Here is a 17,626-nt window from a genome sequence, read left to right as displayed (position 1 = left end):
AGCAACTGAAACTTCACAGGTAGGCTGAACAACAGGTTGTTCTATTCTACTAATCCACCTTTGCCTCTGAGGAAATCGGCTGAAAGTTTTTTTCTTTTGGTTCTGCTTCCTTGAAAAGGAAATGCAATTGTAACAATGTCTCTTTTGCAAAGTTGGCTTATAAACTCCCAAAGAGAATCACTTACAAAGAGGATCTGAAAATTTGAGCTTCTTTCTGCAGCATCCCTGCAAAGATTATGAGGGCATGAGTTTGTGGTTACAGGACAGCCAGCAACCATTTAGGGGAAAGAATTACATCATTATCACAAGGTTGCAACCTGATAACCTCAAAGCACTGTCTTAAGGTTTCTGTGCAAAATGGTCAAGGCCTAGTGAAGTAAATTCACATACCCTGTGTGATTACTCAACCCTGGTTTCTCTCTTTCAGTGAATGATTTTCACCTCTAATCTCTTTATGTCTTCTGACTCTTGTTCCCCCTTCTCCACTGGCCCAGTGAAACAGCAGTCCTAAATTGCTAATTAATAAGGAAAGAAAGCCTGCAAGCCTGGGCAGGCCACTGTGTGGGTTCTAACAATTAGAAGCAGCCACATTTTGTTGATCATATACAAATATTATCCTCTTCACAACTGGAACTTCTAACCCTGAAAGGCTTGTAGCAGAACACTTTTCGTGGCTTAGTGGTCATCAGGGACCTAGGCTCTTTCTTTCTTCCACCATCCTGTACATGACTTCCACCCTCAAATAACCTCATAGTCCAAGGTGGCTGCTAAAACTCAAGCCATTACTTCCAGGAAGAAAGAAGAAGGATAAGAGCGGTACCTTCCAGCTGAATCAATTCCCTTTAAGCAGCCATCCCTAAAGTCCCATAGAACTTAGTCTGTCAGGGAGCCTGACAAATAATCTGTTAGCTGGGTACCTAGTCATCCCTTCAAAAAAAAAAAAAAAAACTGGGAGACTTTCCTGGTGGAGCAGTGCTTAAGAATCCGCCTGCCAATGCAGGAGACATGGGTTCGAGCCCTGGTCTGGGAGGATCCCACTTGCTGTGGAGCAACTAAGCATGTGTGCCACAACTACTGAGCCTGTGCTCTAGAGCCTGCGAGCCAGAACTACTGAGCCCACATGCCACAACTACTGAAGCCTGCACACCTAGATCCTGTGCTCTGCAACAAGAGAAGCCACTGCGATGAGAAGCCCGAGCACCACATGAAGGGTAGCCTCCGTTCACTGCAACTAGAAAGCCCGCGTGCAGCAATGAAGACACAATGCAGCCAAAAATAAATAAATAATTAAAAAAAAACTTTAAAAAATAAATTAGAAAAGAAAACCCAAACATTTATTAAAAAAAACAAAACCAAAACCAAAAAAACAAACCTGGGGTTCTTTTTTGAATGAAGAAAGCAGGAAGATCCTGTTTAAGCAGCTAGCAGTAGCTGCCATTCTGCATTGCAATTAAAAAAAAAAATCAAAACAACAACCACAAAAAACAAACAAAAAACCCCCAAAACCTTTCAGGGATAGATTTCTTTGAAAGTATGAAGGTGATATCAGAAAGCAAATGTAATATAGCTCTATAGTAGTTTTCACAGAGACCATACATTTCTAATAGTATTAGAATTGAAACACAATTACATTTGTATCATTGTACCACTTTCTACCATACATATGGATACAACTTTGCTCAGAAGTGTATTGCACACGTTTCAAACATTGGAAAACAAAGTTTCTCTAAATGTGTTTTTCTAATAATTAAAGTCAGCAGACTTCTGGAGTGTTGTAGGGCTGGAGGCAAATTGATCTCATCCTGAGGTGTCATATATTGCTCTAGAGAAGGCTCTACAGCGCCCCACAAAGGCAGCTTGAAAGTTCAACCATGTCTAGGCAGGTTCATGGAAAATGGAAAGTGATTTAACTTGAGCAGGATGGAATAGCCAAAGTGAGATGTTAAAAATGGGGGGGGGGGGGGGGGGAGCAAACCTGAATTAAATGTTTTAAAAATTCACCAACACAGGTAATTTTCAAAAGAAATAATTTACTTCACAAACTAAACTGGCAGTGGCTATACAAGGATGCCTTCTGTTTTAGCTCCATCTACTGACCCGCCCCCAAACTACCCAAAATAAATAATCTCTCCAAACAAGAACAATGTACCTGTTATGTAAACATATCCTCAAGAATTGTCCTCTAGCCAAAGCTGCACTCCTACTCCTTCCATTCAAATCTTTAACTCCAATTCCCTGTTATATAGATATTCTGGAGCCACCAGTGAGAATTAGCCATCATGCTTTAAGAAGCAGAGTTGGATAGTTGTAACAGAGACCTGAAGGTCTGCAAGCCTAAAATATTTTCTTTATAGAAAATATTTGCTGGGTACTTCTTTATTGTACTAAGTTGATATGCGTTCATTTATTTCCCGAGTATTTGCTAACCAGCCACCTTATATCAAGTACTCTGCTTCTTTCTATTTAAGGAGTTTTCAGACAAATGAAAGAATAGATATCTAATTAAAATGCTCCCTGATAAGTGCTACCTGAGGGGCAAAAATAGGTTTTAATGTGAGCATATACAGAAAGCATTAACCCGGAATAGAGAGGAGGGGAACTGTAATGAGGATAACTGTACCCTGATGAAAACAGTATCTAGGTTGATATTGGATGGCGAGTAGGAGTTAATCAGGTGAAGAAGGAGACAGCACAGCAGTTTCAAAGGCCCAGAGAGAGATTAGGGAAAGTTAAATATTTCAGAGATGAGAGCGAAAAAAGGTCAGCAAGGCTTAGAGATACCTGTGTCAGATTAACGGTAGGGGTAATGCATGGAAGAACCATCATAAAGTCACAAATAGGTTGTGAGGCCACTAGGCCGAGGCCAGAAAATGCACCCATCCAGTAACATCGTGGGGCAGGAGGCAGCAAGTGATTGTTGTTAAGGGAAACTGATAAAACAGGAGTTGAGGGGTGGAAAGAAAGGTAACTGCAAACCAGTGACCCTGACCTGGACAGGAGGGGTGGTCTTGCTTGTTCAGACTCCCTAAGGAAGTTTTCAGAGTCAGGCAGCTCTCCAGGGAACTGCCCACTGACTGAAAGCTTGGCCTCCACTACAAATGAAAATAAAATGGTCCCCTTCATTAATCTTTCCAAATCCCTCCGCAGGCCACATCTGAAATTCTTTTGGAGATTATAAAGCCTTTTATTCCAGGATTAGAGATAAAGACTTAAAACGCAAATGTCAATTGAGGTTAAAACACAGCAATTTATTTGGACCAAAGTACAACAGACAGTGAGCCAACAGATATCAGATCTTTTACAGTTTTACTTTATGGAACTTTAGTGAAGGGAAGGCGTCTCTAACAAAAGGTCCTTACTTATTAAGGCTAGTCCTGTTTATTTTCAAATGGAGCTGGGGAAGAATGAATAAAAGCTAAGAAGATGTCTTTGTCATATTTAGGAAATGTGTGTTCTTTTCTTTCAGTGAGGTTGTAGCAGAGGAAGTTTTCCTTGACTCTCCTAGGGTCTCTGTCTACCTCTGAAAATTAAACGGATAAAGACAGATTAACAGGATAAAAACATACACATTTTATTGAATTTTTACACGTATGCGGTAGCCTTCGTGTATATTCAAGAGAACGAAGACCCATAGAAGTGACCTGAGCAGGAACCTTTTACACCTTTTAGACAAAGAAACGATAAATGTGTGAACTGAGAAGACAGTGGTGTTTGGGCTAGGGTTAGTAAGTGGTGAAGAAGTAACTGGAAAGACAAGGGTTAGCTTATCTTAGGTATGTTTATACAGACTTCTCGGCCCTCAGTTCCATCTCTGGCGATATGAATGTCTTCTTTTCTCCTGGTATATGGAGGGTACCTTTTAAATGGGAGTTTGATGACCTGTTTTGGGGAAGAAGAGTGAGGGGGGAATTCAGAGTGACCTTCCTCTTCTGCTGTTTTCTCAAATTCCTTCAGTTTAAGATATTCACTGCACCAAGGTGCCATATTTTGGGGTAGCATGTTCTGAATCCCATCAAGATGTATCTTGTTTTATAAGATATTTATTTTTAAAAATAATTATTTGAGAGCATTATTGTGACTATATCACATTTTAGGGAAGGATTTTTTTCCCTTCCAGTTTATTGTTACTCGCTTTGAGACTTTCATTTAATTTTCAGAATTTTTGCCTGACTTCCCTCTCCCAACAAAAAGCTCTAGATTGGTATACCTTATAAGCTCCCCACTCCCCTTGCCACCCTCTGCATACCTTTTCATTTCTCATTATCTGTTTGGTTTGGTTTCGTCCGCTAGATCTTAAGTCTCCACAAGGGCAGGCACAATTTGGTTTTGTTCACTATGTATTTCACAGTTCCTAACTCAGCGTCTGGCATATAGTAGATGCTCACTAAATAGTTGTCATTAAAATAGATGGTAACAATACTGAAATATGGCATATATTTCTTTGATGTTGTTAGTAACTACAAGTAGTTTTGCGTATCAGTTAGCAGAGAAAAACAGAGCAGTTCTGTTCTATAAGCATTTTTTAGAAGATACTGCACATGCAGTTAAAGAGGTTCAGATTATAAAAAAATTCTATTAGAACATGGTCTTATTTAGTATTACATCATGCTTCCAGACAAATTTTACAATCTCTTTTGTGTGTGTGTGTGTGCGCACAGTAAAACTGGTCTTGCTCTATTTTTCTGAGTGCATTTACACTATATTTATTTATCTGCGTTGGGTCTTAGTTGCAGCATGCGGGATCTTCCCTTGTGGCACGTGAGCTTCTCTCTAGTTGGGGGGGGTGCAAGTTTTCTCTTCTTTAGTTGTGGCACACGGGCTCCAGGGCACATGGGCTCTGTAGTTGTGGCATTTGGGTTCCAGAGTGCGTGGGCTCTGTAGTTTTGTGGCACGCAGGCTCTCTTGTTGAGACACGTAGGCTCTCTTGTTGAGACACGTGAGCTCAGTAGTCATGGTGAGCCGGCTTAGTTGCACCATGGCATGTGGGATCTTATTTCCCCTACCAGGGATCAAACCCACCGCCCCTGCATTGCAAGGTGGATTCCTCACTGATGGATCACCAGGGAAGTCCCTAAGTACATTTACATTAAATTTGCAAAATATAATGTTCTGAGGGGAAATATGCTGAAGTATAAGAGATTTCTATTCATGCTATATAAAAAAGTAACTGATTTTTTTCCTTAGAAATGAAATTTCAAATTCAAATAGTCATTTGGGGGTTTTACATAAGACTCTAATGTTAAAACAAACAAGCAAACACTTTGCTAGCAAAATCAATCCAAAGCTATGTGCTAATAATTATAAATGTTCCTAGGATTGAATATATTCTGAAACAGATTCCTAGGGTTGTGAAAGCTAGAAGTTGCTCTAACACAAAGACACATTTAGAGGAATAGCCTCCTTCAATTTTTTTTCTCTCTTATTACCTCCCCTCTCCTACATTTCATTGACTTCATTGAAAAATGAGTTTACCTCAACATCATTTTTACTTGCAATGATTTTCAGCAGCCAGTGCTTAGGTCAATCAGCTGCTTCCGTGGGCTTATAAACTGTGGGTATGTACTTACAAAAACCAGCTGTTTTGTATATCCTTTGTAGGGCCTGTGGAGAAATTGACAGCAATTAAAGTAGAAGCCTTTTTTTCATCTTTTTTTTTTTTAAGACATAAACCCTCAGAACCCTCACCGTAATCAGGAGGGTGCTTATTGTACTGCCACAGAAGTGAAGAAACGGGTAACTCCACAGGTATTTATGCCGCGACCTGTCTAAAAACGTGCTTTTAGAACGTCCCCTAGGCCCTGGCCTGCCAGCATCCGGCAGGACAGCGCTCCGGCTGCGGTGAAACTCCCGCTACCCCCGCGGAGCTGGGCTCGGAGAGCACGTGGGGCGGGGGCGGACCCCCAGGAGGTAATTGGAAACCACACTTCCCAGAGTGCTGTGCGCAGGCGCGGGCGAGAGGACGCCAGGCGCCGGCTGGGCTCGGCGGGGCCGCGCAAAAGAGCGCGCGTCCGTGAAGTGCTCGCGAGGGGCTGGTGCGGCGCCGCTCCGAGCTGCGGGAACCTGGTGGCGCGGCTGCAGCCTTGACGAGGCCGGGAGACACCGAGCGGAGGGACGAGCTGAGGACTGAGGTAACCGGACGCTCGTTCCCCCTCACTCTCTTCCTTTGTGTGGGGCTGTCAGCTCCAGCCAGGTCCTCCCTCACCCCAGCCCCAAATCGTAGCGCCGCCCCAGCTCGCGCCTTTGGCGCTGGGAAACTCCAGCCCTGCGCGCAGTAACCCAAACTCCACAGCTGAGAGGGTTTGGGCCCATTAAGCCGCTGCGTGGTTTCTGTCGCCCCCTTGGGCGGGAGGAACGGGGTCGCGTTCCCCGAGGGAAACCCCAGCCTTTGACTCTGTCAGTCTCGCCAGCGGCCCCCTGGTTCGCTCCTCTGGGTCTTTCGAAGAGGAGAGGGGCAGGCAGGTGCGTCGCGGGGGCCCCGGGCATGAGCAGTGCGGTGCGGCTGGCGCGGCTTCAGGGTCCGGGGTTCGGGGAGGGCGGCCCGACGCCCCCGGGACCCGCGGCCTGTGGGGGCGGGGCAGGCAGGCTCACTCCCGGCCCTGCGGCGCGGGACGAGCGGCCCGCCGGGGGGTTAGCCGCGCGGGCCGGGATGCTGGCTCTGGGGGCCTGCTGCCCGCCGGGAGGGTCAGCCGCCCCCGCCACCCCACCTCCGGGACTGGCCAGGCTGAGGGGCTCGTGGCCCGTCGGGACTGGCCGGTTCGCGGGGCTCGCTGCGGGTGGGACTGGCGGGTGCTGGGGGCTTGCAGCCCGCGCCAGGCGGACCATCCGCGGGGGCGGAGACCGGATCGTAGAGTGCCTCCCGGTGTGACACGAGAAACTGCAGCCTCTTTCAAAACACGCAGCTGCTCGATGGAGTTGTTTTACAGCCGCGGATGCCTGCTCTTTCCTCCTTTCACTCAGTTCTGGGCTTAGTTAGCTTGCTGGTTTCCTGCGGGAGGCGATTGATCTACACGGTTCGCTTTTTCTGGCCTGGGGCTGGGTCCTTTACTGAATTTGCGCAGTGCTACCTTTTGGGTGCCCGAGTTTGAAAAACTTTTTATGTGTTTTCCCACTTGGCAGTGTTGGATTGGATGACTTTTCGTAGACAGTTGAACTTTTCTCAGTTTTCCTTTTGATCTGTATTAATTAGCATAACTATGTTTGGCCCTTTACCTTGATGCTAATAGTTACCATGTTGGGAGGATTCTTTGGGAAAAGATTTTTGAAAGAAGCTGGGCTGACACAGGTGTTTTATCTGCTGGTTGCACTTTTTTTTCTTTTGCATTTTTTGTTGTTGTTTTTGTTTTTCCTGTATAGATTGATAACTTTTCGACTCTTGGTGGTCTTCATTTTCCTTCTCTGAGGAAATCCTTTTCCTCCATCTCCCTTGAGTTTTGATCCTGCCAGAGGATAGACTTGGGTTAGCAGAGGATCTCCACTTAGTGGTGGCTTTTTTTCATTGGCTGCTGTTTTTCCTCCTCCTTCCTAGGGGCACCGACTTTAGTTTGTCAGTCAATCCATGACCTACCTCAAACTTTTAGTCACTTTATATATCTCCCTTAAGGTACAAAGAGTATGAACATAAAAATCAAAAGAAATCTTAGGATACCATACTCAACTATTGCATTTAGTTTTATCATGTTGACAAGTTAAGGCTGCTAATTCTTTTAGTGTTTGATAAGATTACTGTTATTTTCTAAGATAGTAATATATTCTGTAACAATTGCACGTTCTGTATCCTGGCAGGAAATTTAATTCACAGCCAGTGAGGGTAATATTTAAAAACACCCTTTCCTCATTTGTTAAGAAGAAAGTGAGGTAGATAAATTAGACCCCTCACCCTTTATCAAAATAGTTTATATTTAGAGCAGTTTTAGGTTCATAGTAAATTTAAGTGGGAGGTGCAGAGATCTCATATACCCTCTGTCCCCATATGCCCCCTGCCTTGCCCCATGTATGCACAGTCTACCCCACTGATAAAATCCTCATGCCCGAATGGTACATTTGTTACAATCGATGAATCTACATTGATACATCATCATCCAAAGTCCAGAGTTTACCTTAAGGTTCACTCTTGGTGTTGTACATACTATGGGATTAGACAAATGACCCTTTTTCAAAAAATCAACTCTTAAAGAGTTGTAGAGAACTGAAAGTGGGTTTGTCATTTTGAGATTAAAGGGGCTATTTTGAACATCCTAAAAATTAATTTCAGTTAGCTTTTGTGTTTTAAAACATTGGATAAACTGGTTTCTGATATTTGAATTTTCAGCAGTCATTTATTTTTGTGTATGAAGAATTAAAGAGATGAGAGAGAAGAAATGCTTCATAGAGTGTCATATTTTACAGTCCTGAAACTCATTAGCTTGACCATTTCTTCACTTTTCTGAAAACATGTTTTATGTAAACCAATGAAGCAAGAGGAAATGGAACTTTCAAAATATACATATTTCTTTTTTACTAATGCCAGTATTCAAGATATAACTACACTAAAATGTGACCCATTAGGCTTTAAAAAAAAAAAATCTATTTTCTTTGTCTGAGGGGCTTTTGTGGAAGCATCAGATATAATAACATGTTGAGCTCAGTTCTGGAACTAGGCAAATCTGGATTAGAATACCAGCTCTTCACTTGTTGGCTGTGTGACCATGGCAGGTTATTTTCTGAACCTCTATTTGCTTAGCTGTAAAAGGGGGTAAAAATGTTAATTTTTTTTAATGTGAAGTCATTTTATAAAGTGTAATGCACTATCATATTCATCGATATCATTAGTCACATGCTGTATTTCAGAATGCTGCCAGTATAGTTTATTTTCTTTTGAATACTGCTTATGTAAGTACTATCAAACTTTTTTTTTTAAGGGTTGGCTGTACAAGAGAGTTCATTGTCTAGTTATGAATAATTTAGTTGGTTCTTGTGAGTCAGAGGTAAAATTATGGAAGAGGGTCAAAGGGACCTTGAGAAAATTTCTGCTTTGTTTGTGGTTCTTAACCTGGATTCATGGATGTGCCCATAAATGGTCTTCCAAGAGTCTGAATTCTGGGTAAATTTGTGTTTTCTGGGGAGAAGACCCACAGCTTTCAACGTATGTTTAAGAGGAGTTAATGACCCTTTTTAGCTAAACCATTTAGATAACAAGCATTAGCCTAAGGCGGTTTCTTTACTAGATATTTTGCAAATTATTTTTAAAATTATTTTTTGAGAAAGTGAACAGAATTTTTGTTAGGTGTATACAGATAATTTTTGAAGCACTGTGAGTGCTTCCTTTTTCTCTATGAATAGAAGTTGATATTTTTGATGTATTATGTTCATACCAATAAGCGTGCCGCTGCTTATACCTGGAGCACACACCACTGATTGATCCATTGTTGTTAGGCAGATAATGTCTACTCCTCCCCCACCCCTCCAGCCTTGATGGGCAGTAGAATGCATGGCAAAGAATGGCACCCTAATACAATCCAGCATGTTAGAATACTGTTTTGAAATGCTAAAAGATAACTTGGTTTGTTTATTCTAAAATCTGGATTTTTTTTTTCTCAACAAAACACCAAATGCTAAAGAAAATTATTTCCTCTTCCAAGCTAGATGATGATACTTACATGGTATATTTATGGTGTAATATTTCTTCTTATGTAACATGGAATGTGAAGTTATGTTGAATCCTAATTGATTATTTTAACGTTCAGCATTGCTAGTTTGGAAGGAATATGAAATTTACAACCAGCTTATGTAGGTTAGATTTTAATTTCTGATTTTAATTGTGACATTTAAAATTAATCTTATTTGCATTTTGGGAATTTCAGAAGTAGGTTAGAGTTCATTCCTGTAATAGAGTTTGGAAGTAAGGTATATCATACTGCCCTATTTTCTTTGTTAGTGATAGGTTGCTGGGCTATAAGACTTTACAGTGTGAAGTCAACTTCTGTTTCTGGGTCAGTTACCAGTAGCAGTCATAAGGTCTGAAGAGTATGAGGTGGATCAAGTGATGGTATACAAACTTATGAATGAATCTATCCAGTGGAGTAATGTCTTTTTGTCTGAGTTTTTTTTTTCTTTTCCCCTTTGATATTGGTATTTTCATTTGATAGCTGAGTGCTTTTCAGAGTCCAAGGTTCTAAATAAATAGTTGGGGATTTGTAGACTGAAGTAGCAGAACTATGTTTAGCTCTCTAGATTTGCACTTTATAAAAATAATCTGAGAGGTCTGTATAGATCTTGAAGATCAATTAGAGATGAATGTCAGTATTTGCATAGTGTATCTATATACACCCACACATATACATGTAAAGTCACTGTGCTGCATCTTTAGTTATTTTAATGCAGAGGATTGCGTATTTCTTCAGTAATGAAAGTTTGAGTTAAATTAATTGGATGCAGAAAAGAATTGTTTTAGCAAAAATTTTACCTGTGGAAGTACTATCATGTTAAGAAGATCTGTGATTTTATAAGGGAAAAAAATCTGAAAAAGAAAATATGGGTATATGTGTAACTGAATCACTTTGCTGTTCACCAGAAACAAACACAACATTGTAAATCAACTCTACTTCAATTAAAAAAAAAAATCAGTGATTTTTTGTGTATTCTCTTACTCCTGAACTTTAAAAAAATTTAAAAACACTTTCTGTATGGGGAGAATATTATTAATATCCATATTTTAGTTCTTATAATCTATACATACCATGCAAAGATGTAGTTATGCTCCCTGCACAAAGATAGAGTTAATGCTATCTTTGGCCTAGCATTAAGAGTTTTGGCTGTATAGTCACGCAAGCCTGTGTTGAGTCCTGGGTGTTAAAAGCTATGTGACCTTGGGTAGGTTTCTTAACTTTTCTGAGCCAACTATATTTTTTTATTTTTTTTTATTTTTTTATTTTTTTGGCACACGGGCTTAGTTGCTCCGCGGCATGTGGGATCTTCCTGGAGCTGGGATCGAACCCGTGACCTCTGCATTGGCAGGCGGATTCTTAACCACTGCGCCACCTAGGAAGCCCTCTGAGCCAACTATAAATAAAGGAATAATACCTCTTTGAGTTGTCCTGAGGAGTAGAATGAATAAATGTGAAATGTCTAACTCAGGTAATAACAGTTACTTATATAGCTTTTGTGCCAATTTATTAACTCATTTAGTCCTTATAACAATCTTATGAACTTTCTATTGTTACTTTCCTTATTTTTATAGGTGAAGAAACTGAGACTAATAAAAGGTTATGTAACTTAACCAAAGTCATGCAGTCATACATACAAAGTAAATAGTAAGCACTCAAGTAATGCTGACTGTTGTTTATTTTTTTAAAAAGGAAAAACTTAGAGTAATATAGCCAGTTCTCATCTTTTGGTGTGGTGGAAAATGCAGACTGAATGTAGATCATTATATAGCATATTTTATTTCTTTGCTGGAAAAAGTGTTGATTGGAGCATTGTGTTCACCAGGGGCTGAAGATCACATAGTTTATAAGAGTAATAATGTCCATTTATTAAATGCTTACTGTGAACTAGATAAAAGGGCTAAGTGCTTTACATATATTCATTTATCCTCCCCAACAGTCTTACAGGAAGCTGAGGCTCAGAGTGATTTTAAGTGATTTGCCCATGGTTACACAACTAGTAGGGAATCTTAAAACTGGCTCACTAGTTTATGTGCCTTGTGTTAGATGTAAGTATAGATTTCTCTAAAAAGAAACACAGCAGTTTAAGTAATTTTAAATAGGAAAAAAGTACTGTCATAGTTTAAAAGTAGAACAGTAGGCCCTTTGTATCTGCAGATTTCATATATGCAGATTAGAGGAAACTCAGATCGAAGATATTAAAAAAAAAAAATCCAGAAAGTTCCAAAAAGCAAAACTTGAGTTAGCTGTGCACCAGCAGCTATTTTCATAACATTTACATTGTGTTAGGTACTATAAATAATCCAGAGAGGACTTAAAGTATGAGAGGAGGGTGTACATAGGTTACATGCAAATACCATGCCATTTTACATGAGGGACTTGAGCGTCCTCGGATTTGGGTACAAAGGGCCATGTCCTAGAACTAATCCCCCAGAATACCAAGGGACAACTATAAACAGTAACTACCCAAATCTACGGTCTTGTAGACCAAACCCAGCTTGCTTCTGGTTTTGTAAAGTTTCATTGGAACACAACCACACTCATTATTTTCTGTATTATCTATGGGTGCTTTCCTATTATGGTGGCGTAGTTGAGTAGTTGTGACAGAGTCTGGATGATGTATAAAGCCTGAAATATTTACTCTCTGGCCCTTTACAGGAAAAGATTGCTGACCCCTGACCTAGACCAATGCTATTCTTGTATAAATGAAGAAATTGAGACTTGAGAGATTAGGTAACTTCCCAATAATGCAGCTGGTTAAAATCCAGTTCTCCTGATACCTAATTCACTGTTTTTTCTCCTATACCATGCTACCTCTTAAGTCCTATAAAATCAACAAGTGTACCATAGTATAATTATATAAGGGACTTTAAAGTATTATAATGTTTATGATATATAAGAATATTTAAGAATATTTAATCTAGTTAAAACAGGCATGCTAAGTATAATAACAGTAAACATTTAGTCATTTTTCTTAGAATTTGAAGAGCTTTGGGATTATACTTTGTATGGCCCATGACACAGAGTTCCATAGACAACTTTAAACTTAGATTTCCTTATTTTCCTTCACAAATTTCTCTGTAAAAAATAGAGGCTTTGGAATTATTTCATTAGTTGATTCCAAAACAGTAGTTCGTTAGAAACCTATCACATATACATTTATAAAATACAGATCGTACAGTTTGTACCTAGTTTTTTCTACTTACCATTACATTTTTCTTTTCCTGTTTTAAAAGTATTTATTTATTTATTTGGTTGTCCTGGGTCTTAGTTGCAGTAGATGAGCTCCTTTAGTTGCAGCTTGCTGGCTCAGTTGTGGCAAGTGAACTCTTGGTTGCAGCATGCATGTGGGCTCTAGTTCCCTGACCAGGGATCGAACTCGGGCCCCCTGCATTGGGAGCATGATGTCTTAACCACAGAGCCACCAGGGAAGTCCCATTCGTGGAAATTTTTAAGCATTGAGGTGATGTGATCAGATTTGAATTTGGGAATGATAACTGGCAGCAGTAAGAAGGATGTATTGGTGAGAGAAGAGGCTGTGGGGAGGCTGTAATAATAACTGAAATGATGGGGCCTGTAACTGAAGTGGTGTGGCTGGAGAAGCAAAGCCAACAATATGAGAAAATTTTAGGGAGTAGTATATGAAGCTTGGTTAATAGCTGGATAAAGTGGAATGGGAACTTTGAGTACACGTGAGCTGTTGCATTCAGTGGGGAGCCCTGTTGATCAGGAAGGCTAGTTTAGGTTCTCCCATATTATCTGGTATATCTCTCTACTATTGCCTTTACTATTTTATTATTATCAACTGTGTCCCATCTAGATGATTCAAGCTCCTTAATGGTGGGAGTTATGTCATGTCTTATTCATCCTTTGGGGGAGGACGTATTTTTTTAAATGTTTTCATTTTTTTAAATTTATTTATTTATTGGCTGCATTGGGTCTTTGTTGCTGCCCATGGGCTGTCTCTAGTTGCCGAGAGCGGGGGCTACTCTCCTTTGTGGTGTGCAGGCTTCTCATTGCGGTGGCTTCTCTTGTTGTGGAGCATGGGCTCTGGGCGCATGGGCTTCAGTAGTTGTGGTACATGGGCTCAGTAGCTGTGGCTTACGGACTCTAGAGTGCAGGCTCAGTAGTTGTGGTGCATGGGCTTAGTTGCTCCGAGGCATGTGGGATCTTCCTGGACCAGGGATCGAACCTGTGTCCCCTGCATTGGCAAATGGATTCTTAACCACTGCGCCACCTAGGAAGTCCCTAGGGTCTGACTTTTGAAGCATTTTGAATGACTTGTTTTTCTATATAGTCTCTTTGTTCATCTAGAGGATTGAAGATGCAGCCTTTCTTAAGTGTGCTGTATCATCTTCTGAGGGATTTTCTTTTAGGCCACTAACACCATTCTTAAAATTTTGATGCAGGTACTTTCTTGGTGTGTAATAGATGTTAGTTTGCATGTATCTTGGTAGCAAAACATAATACAGCCTCACCTATTATGGCTACCTGCCTTTTTTTTTTCCTGGCTGCTTTGGGTCTTTGCATGTGGGCTTTCTCTAGTTGTGGTGAGCAGGGGCTTCTCATTGTGGTGACTTGTTGTGAAGCACAGGCTCTAGGTACATGGCCTTCAGTAGTTGCAGCGCTTGGCCTCAGTAATTGTAGCTCCCAGGCTCTAGAGCACAGGCTCAGTAGTTGTGGCCCGCAAGCTTAGGTGCTCCACTGCATGTGGGATCTTCCTGGACCAGGGATTGAACCCGTGTCCCCTGCATTGGCAGGCAAATTCTTAACCACTGCGCCACCAGGGGAGTCCCTACCTGCCTTTCTTGAGGCCCGTAAAGTAGTGCTTTTCAGATGCTGTAGTGAAAAACTAGTTTGTGAACCAACAAAAATAAATGAATTACTGGAAAAATGAAATGAAGAAAAGGACACACAAAATATAAACTTCAATTTTTCTATGAAATTCTATAGACATAAAATTACTGTCAAACATAACTTTGCTATGAGTTTCTGGACACTCCATTTTTGTACCTACCTCATTGCAGACCTGTTTAAGAAAAAAGTTTGTGGACCAAACCTACTTTGAATAGTACTGCTATAAAGCACTTGGTTGTTGTTTTTCCTGTTCGTCTTTGAATTTTCAGAACCTGCAATATAACACATGATGACTGATTAATATAAGACAAATGGTGTTTATCCTTAACAGTTTTTTTATTGAAATTTCTTGAAATGTTGTAAAACCACGTGACTAGTATATATCCTTAGTATGTATGTGTTTGTTAGTTTATGTGCTCATCTTGTAAAAATAAAACCAAGTTCCAAAACTCCTAAGAGAAGACTGATTCTTGTATAGCCATGGTAACAGTCATTGGAACCAGTTTCAAATCTGCTTACCCAATAAGTGACAGTTCTTTAGCATTGATTTTAAGTCAGTGCAGTGAATCAAAAACTTCCCTTAGTAAACAAGATTTTGCAAGCCTCTGAAAGTCCCACCAGCCATTGAACGCTACACTTGCTCCCAGACTCTGTAAGATTAGCAGTGTGCTCTACTCAGAGAGACTGTGCGTGACCAATATGGCTCTCCCTGAAGTAATAATTATTTAGCTTTGTGTTTTTTATTTCATGTATTGAGTGGGAAATATTTCATCTTTTGATACTTGGAAACAAATTATTGGTAAATTAATTTTTTAGTTGGCGTCATGTTTTTATTCAAGTAATTATCTGTTATCTGAGTACAACCCTTTGACTTCTCTGACATTCTTAAGTAAAAATAATAGGGGCTCCTCTTAAGAGTTTGCAAGTGCAATTCACATATTTAAATAAACTTGAAGTCTTTTTTTTTTTAAACTGTTTTATACTGGACTTTTAAGCTATTATAACTAATAAATTAAGTGGTCCATTTCAAACAAGGAAATGATTATGGATAGTGAAGCATCAGTAGAACGCCTTCTTAATAAAACAGACCCTAAAATAGAAACATCTTACAAAATATTCAATGCAGTGAAAATGCTGTTTTTAGACCCTGGAAATGACAATAGTATTTAACAAGCAGACTCTGATAACAAATAACAGTTGTATCTAAATACGCTAATACTAAGAAAAACCTTTTTTTTAAGTCACAGTAGTAAATTCTTGGAAGTTGCATGTACCTTTACTTTAGTAGGAACTACTGAAGCTGTGATTCAGTTTGTCAAAGCAGCAGATTCTCCTTTAATTATTGGCATAATATATTTTCTTTTGGACCATTTAATTCAAAATTTAAAATCTCTACATTTTGCTTTTGTAAATAGAAAGGAAATAATGGGTGTAGCTTAATTTTTTTCTGACATAAAAGTAAAAATATAAAAATTTTAAGAAACATTTATCTCTGAAATAATTCAAAAATGACTTTGCTAAATGATATTCTTTGTGATTGTGATTAAAATATCCAGGATGCAATTTTATTTTAGTTAAAATAATTATATGTTGATTTGGATAATAGGAAAATAGTCTCAAGGGTTCATAATTAATCTGTTCATCCATTCCAAAAGTATTTTTAGTACCTCTGTTTACTGTGTGTTGTGCTCAACATGGGAACAGTAGGAGTGAGTAGAAAGTGCCTACATTTTGGGGACTTACATAGTGTTATGGGAAAGACTAATAGTGGATAGGCAATTATTACAAGTATTATAAATTCGATGAAAAAGTTGAGTATGGTATGTCTACTTTATAAGTACAATGAAAAAGATGTGATTAAATTGTTACAGGAGCACAGAGGAAGTACACCCAATCCAAAGTAGGAATGAGGGAGATTTTCAGGGCTGGCCTTTTTGAGCAAATGAACCTCAGCTGAGTCTTAAAAAAAAAATGAGTAAGAGTCAGTTGATAAGAATGGATGTTGATAAATGGCATTTCAAAATGAGAAGATAGCCGAACAACAACAAAAAAGAGAGCCAAACAGAGGCAGATAAGTGTGAAATAGCATTAAGTGTGTGGAGAATTACATTCAGTCAGGTTTTCCTCTATACAACATAAGGTGGGATTTACCATTTTATTTCACAAATCCACAGGAGTTAATTTTGGTGTAAATATACACACATTCTCTGTCAATTTTCAGATATAGCTCTGAAATTAATCAAATGTTTTATATCACTTAAAATCTTGGTGTAACTTAACTGTAAGAATACAAGCTAAAGTCATTTTTAAAAAGAATTAGTCTAATAGCACTATTGCTGCTTGTAGTAGGTACTGCATCAGTAACTATAAAGCACTGAGGTTTTTTTAGAGGTGTTTTCAATCAAAGTGCCATTTGGGGGGGGTGCCATTTGGAATTCTTACTGCTTAGTACTTTTCTAATTGATATTTAATATAAAAGTCACTCTTTGCCTGTAAAGCTCTCTGAGAATAATACAGTATAATATGAGTTAATACAGTATTCTGAATAATAGTATTTCATAGTGACAGTACACGCTAAAATGTGAGATTATGAATGCAAAGAAGTTTGAAAAAAGAGAATAAAGTGAGCTGTCTTAACATAGTACCTTTATGCTTTTACTGTGGGGCCTCTTTTCTGTGATTCATTGTAAGTTGTTGTATTTTCATGTAAAAATACATTATTTTTGTTATATATTTTCTGCAGGGAACCAGTAAAACCTATCTTCTCTTTGAAGTACTTTTTTCTTCACAACTTCCTTTTTTGTTGGTTGATAGGAGTTTACTGATTCTTAGAGGAACAACAACAACAAAAAAATGGCCTCAACTTCCTGTCTGCCTCAGTGCCATAATGTGCTAGGGTGTGATACAAACAAACTTCCATGGACCATCTCTCTTTTTTTCTGGTGTTTTTAATCTCTTAGTATTTTTTCAGAATCTTAATACATTAAAAGAAATTCTGGGTTAGTTTAGGTGGAGTTACACTTTCACTCATTATTAATGTGCAGTCTTTTTTTCCCCCCTTTTAAAGAATTAGGATGTTATCTTTCTTTTCTTAAATCTTTATTGAATTTGTTACAGTATTGCTTCTG

The 17,626-nt window shown here is 39.3% G+C and overlaps 1 protein-coding gene and 1 long non-coding RNA gene across 6 annotated transcripts in view; one reads left to right on the top strand and one right to left on the bottom strand.

Moving 5' to 3' along the window:
• Positions 1 to 3,828: 3,828 nt before the first annotated feature.
• Positions 3,829 to 5,823, bottom strand: LOC130847834 (uncharacterized). Its single transcript, XR_009052487.1, has 3 exons — positions 5,686 to 5,823; positions 5,473 to 5,601; positions 3,829 to 3,879 (listed from the first exon to the last, which is right to left on the bottom strand). It is a non-coding gene; the product is annotated as an uncharacterized LOC130847834 (long non-coding RNA).
• A 161-nt stretch (positions 5,824 to 5,984) lies between these two features.
• The window catches only part of KLHL8 (kelch like family member 8), a 49,018-nt gene continuing 37,376 nt past the window's right edge, over positions 5,985 to 17,626 (top strand). For 4 of the 5 annotated variants that reach the window (XM_057727424.1, XM_057727425.1, XM_057727423.1 and 1 more), the window contains exon 1: positions 5,985 to 6,128. The gene's annotated coding sequence lies outside the window, so the exon portion shown is untranslated. The remainder of the gene's footprint in view (positions 6,129 to 17,626) is intronic. The other variant, XM_057727428.1, reaches the window with a different exon arrangement.

Source organism: Hippopotamus amphibius, chromosome 3, assembly GCF_030028045.1.
Source record: "Hippopotamus amphibius kiboko isolate mHipAmp2 chromosome 3, mHipAmp2.hap2, whole genome shotgun sequence".
NCBI lineage: Eukaryota > Metazoa > Chordata > Mammalia > Artiodactyla > Hippopotamidae > Hippopotamus > Hippopotamus amphibius.
This window is presented reverse-complemented; position numbering and strand designations above follow the sequence as displayed.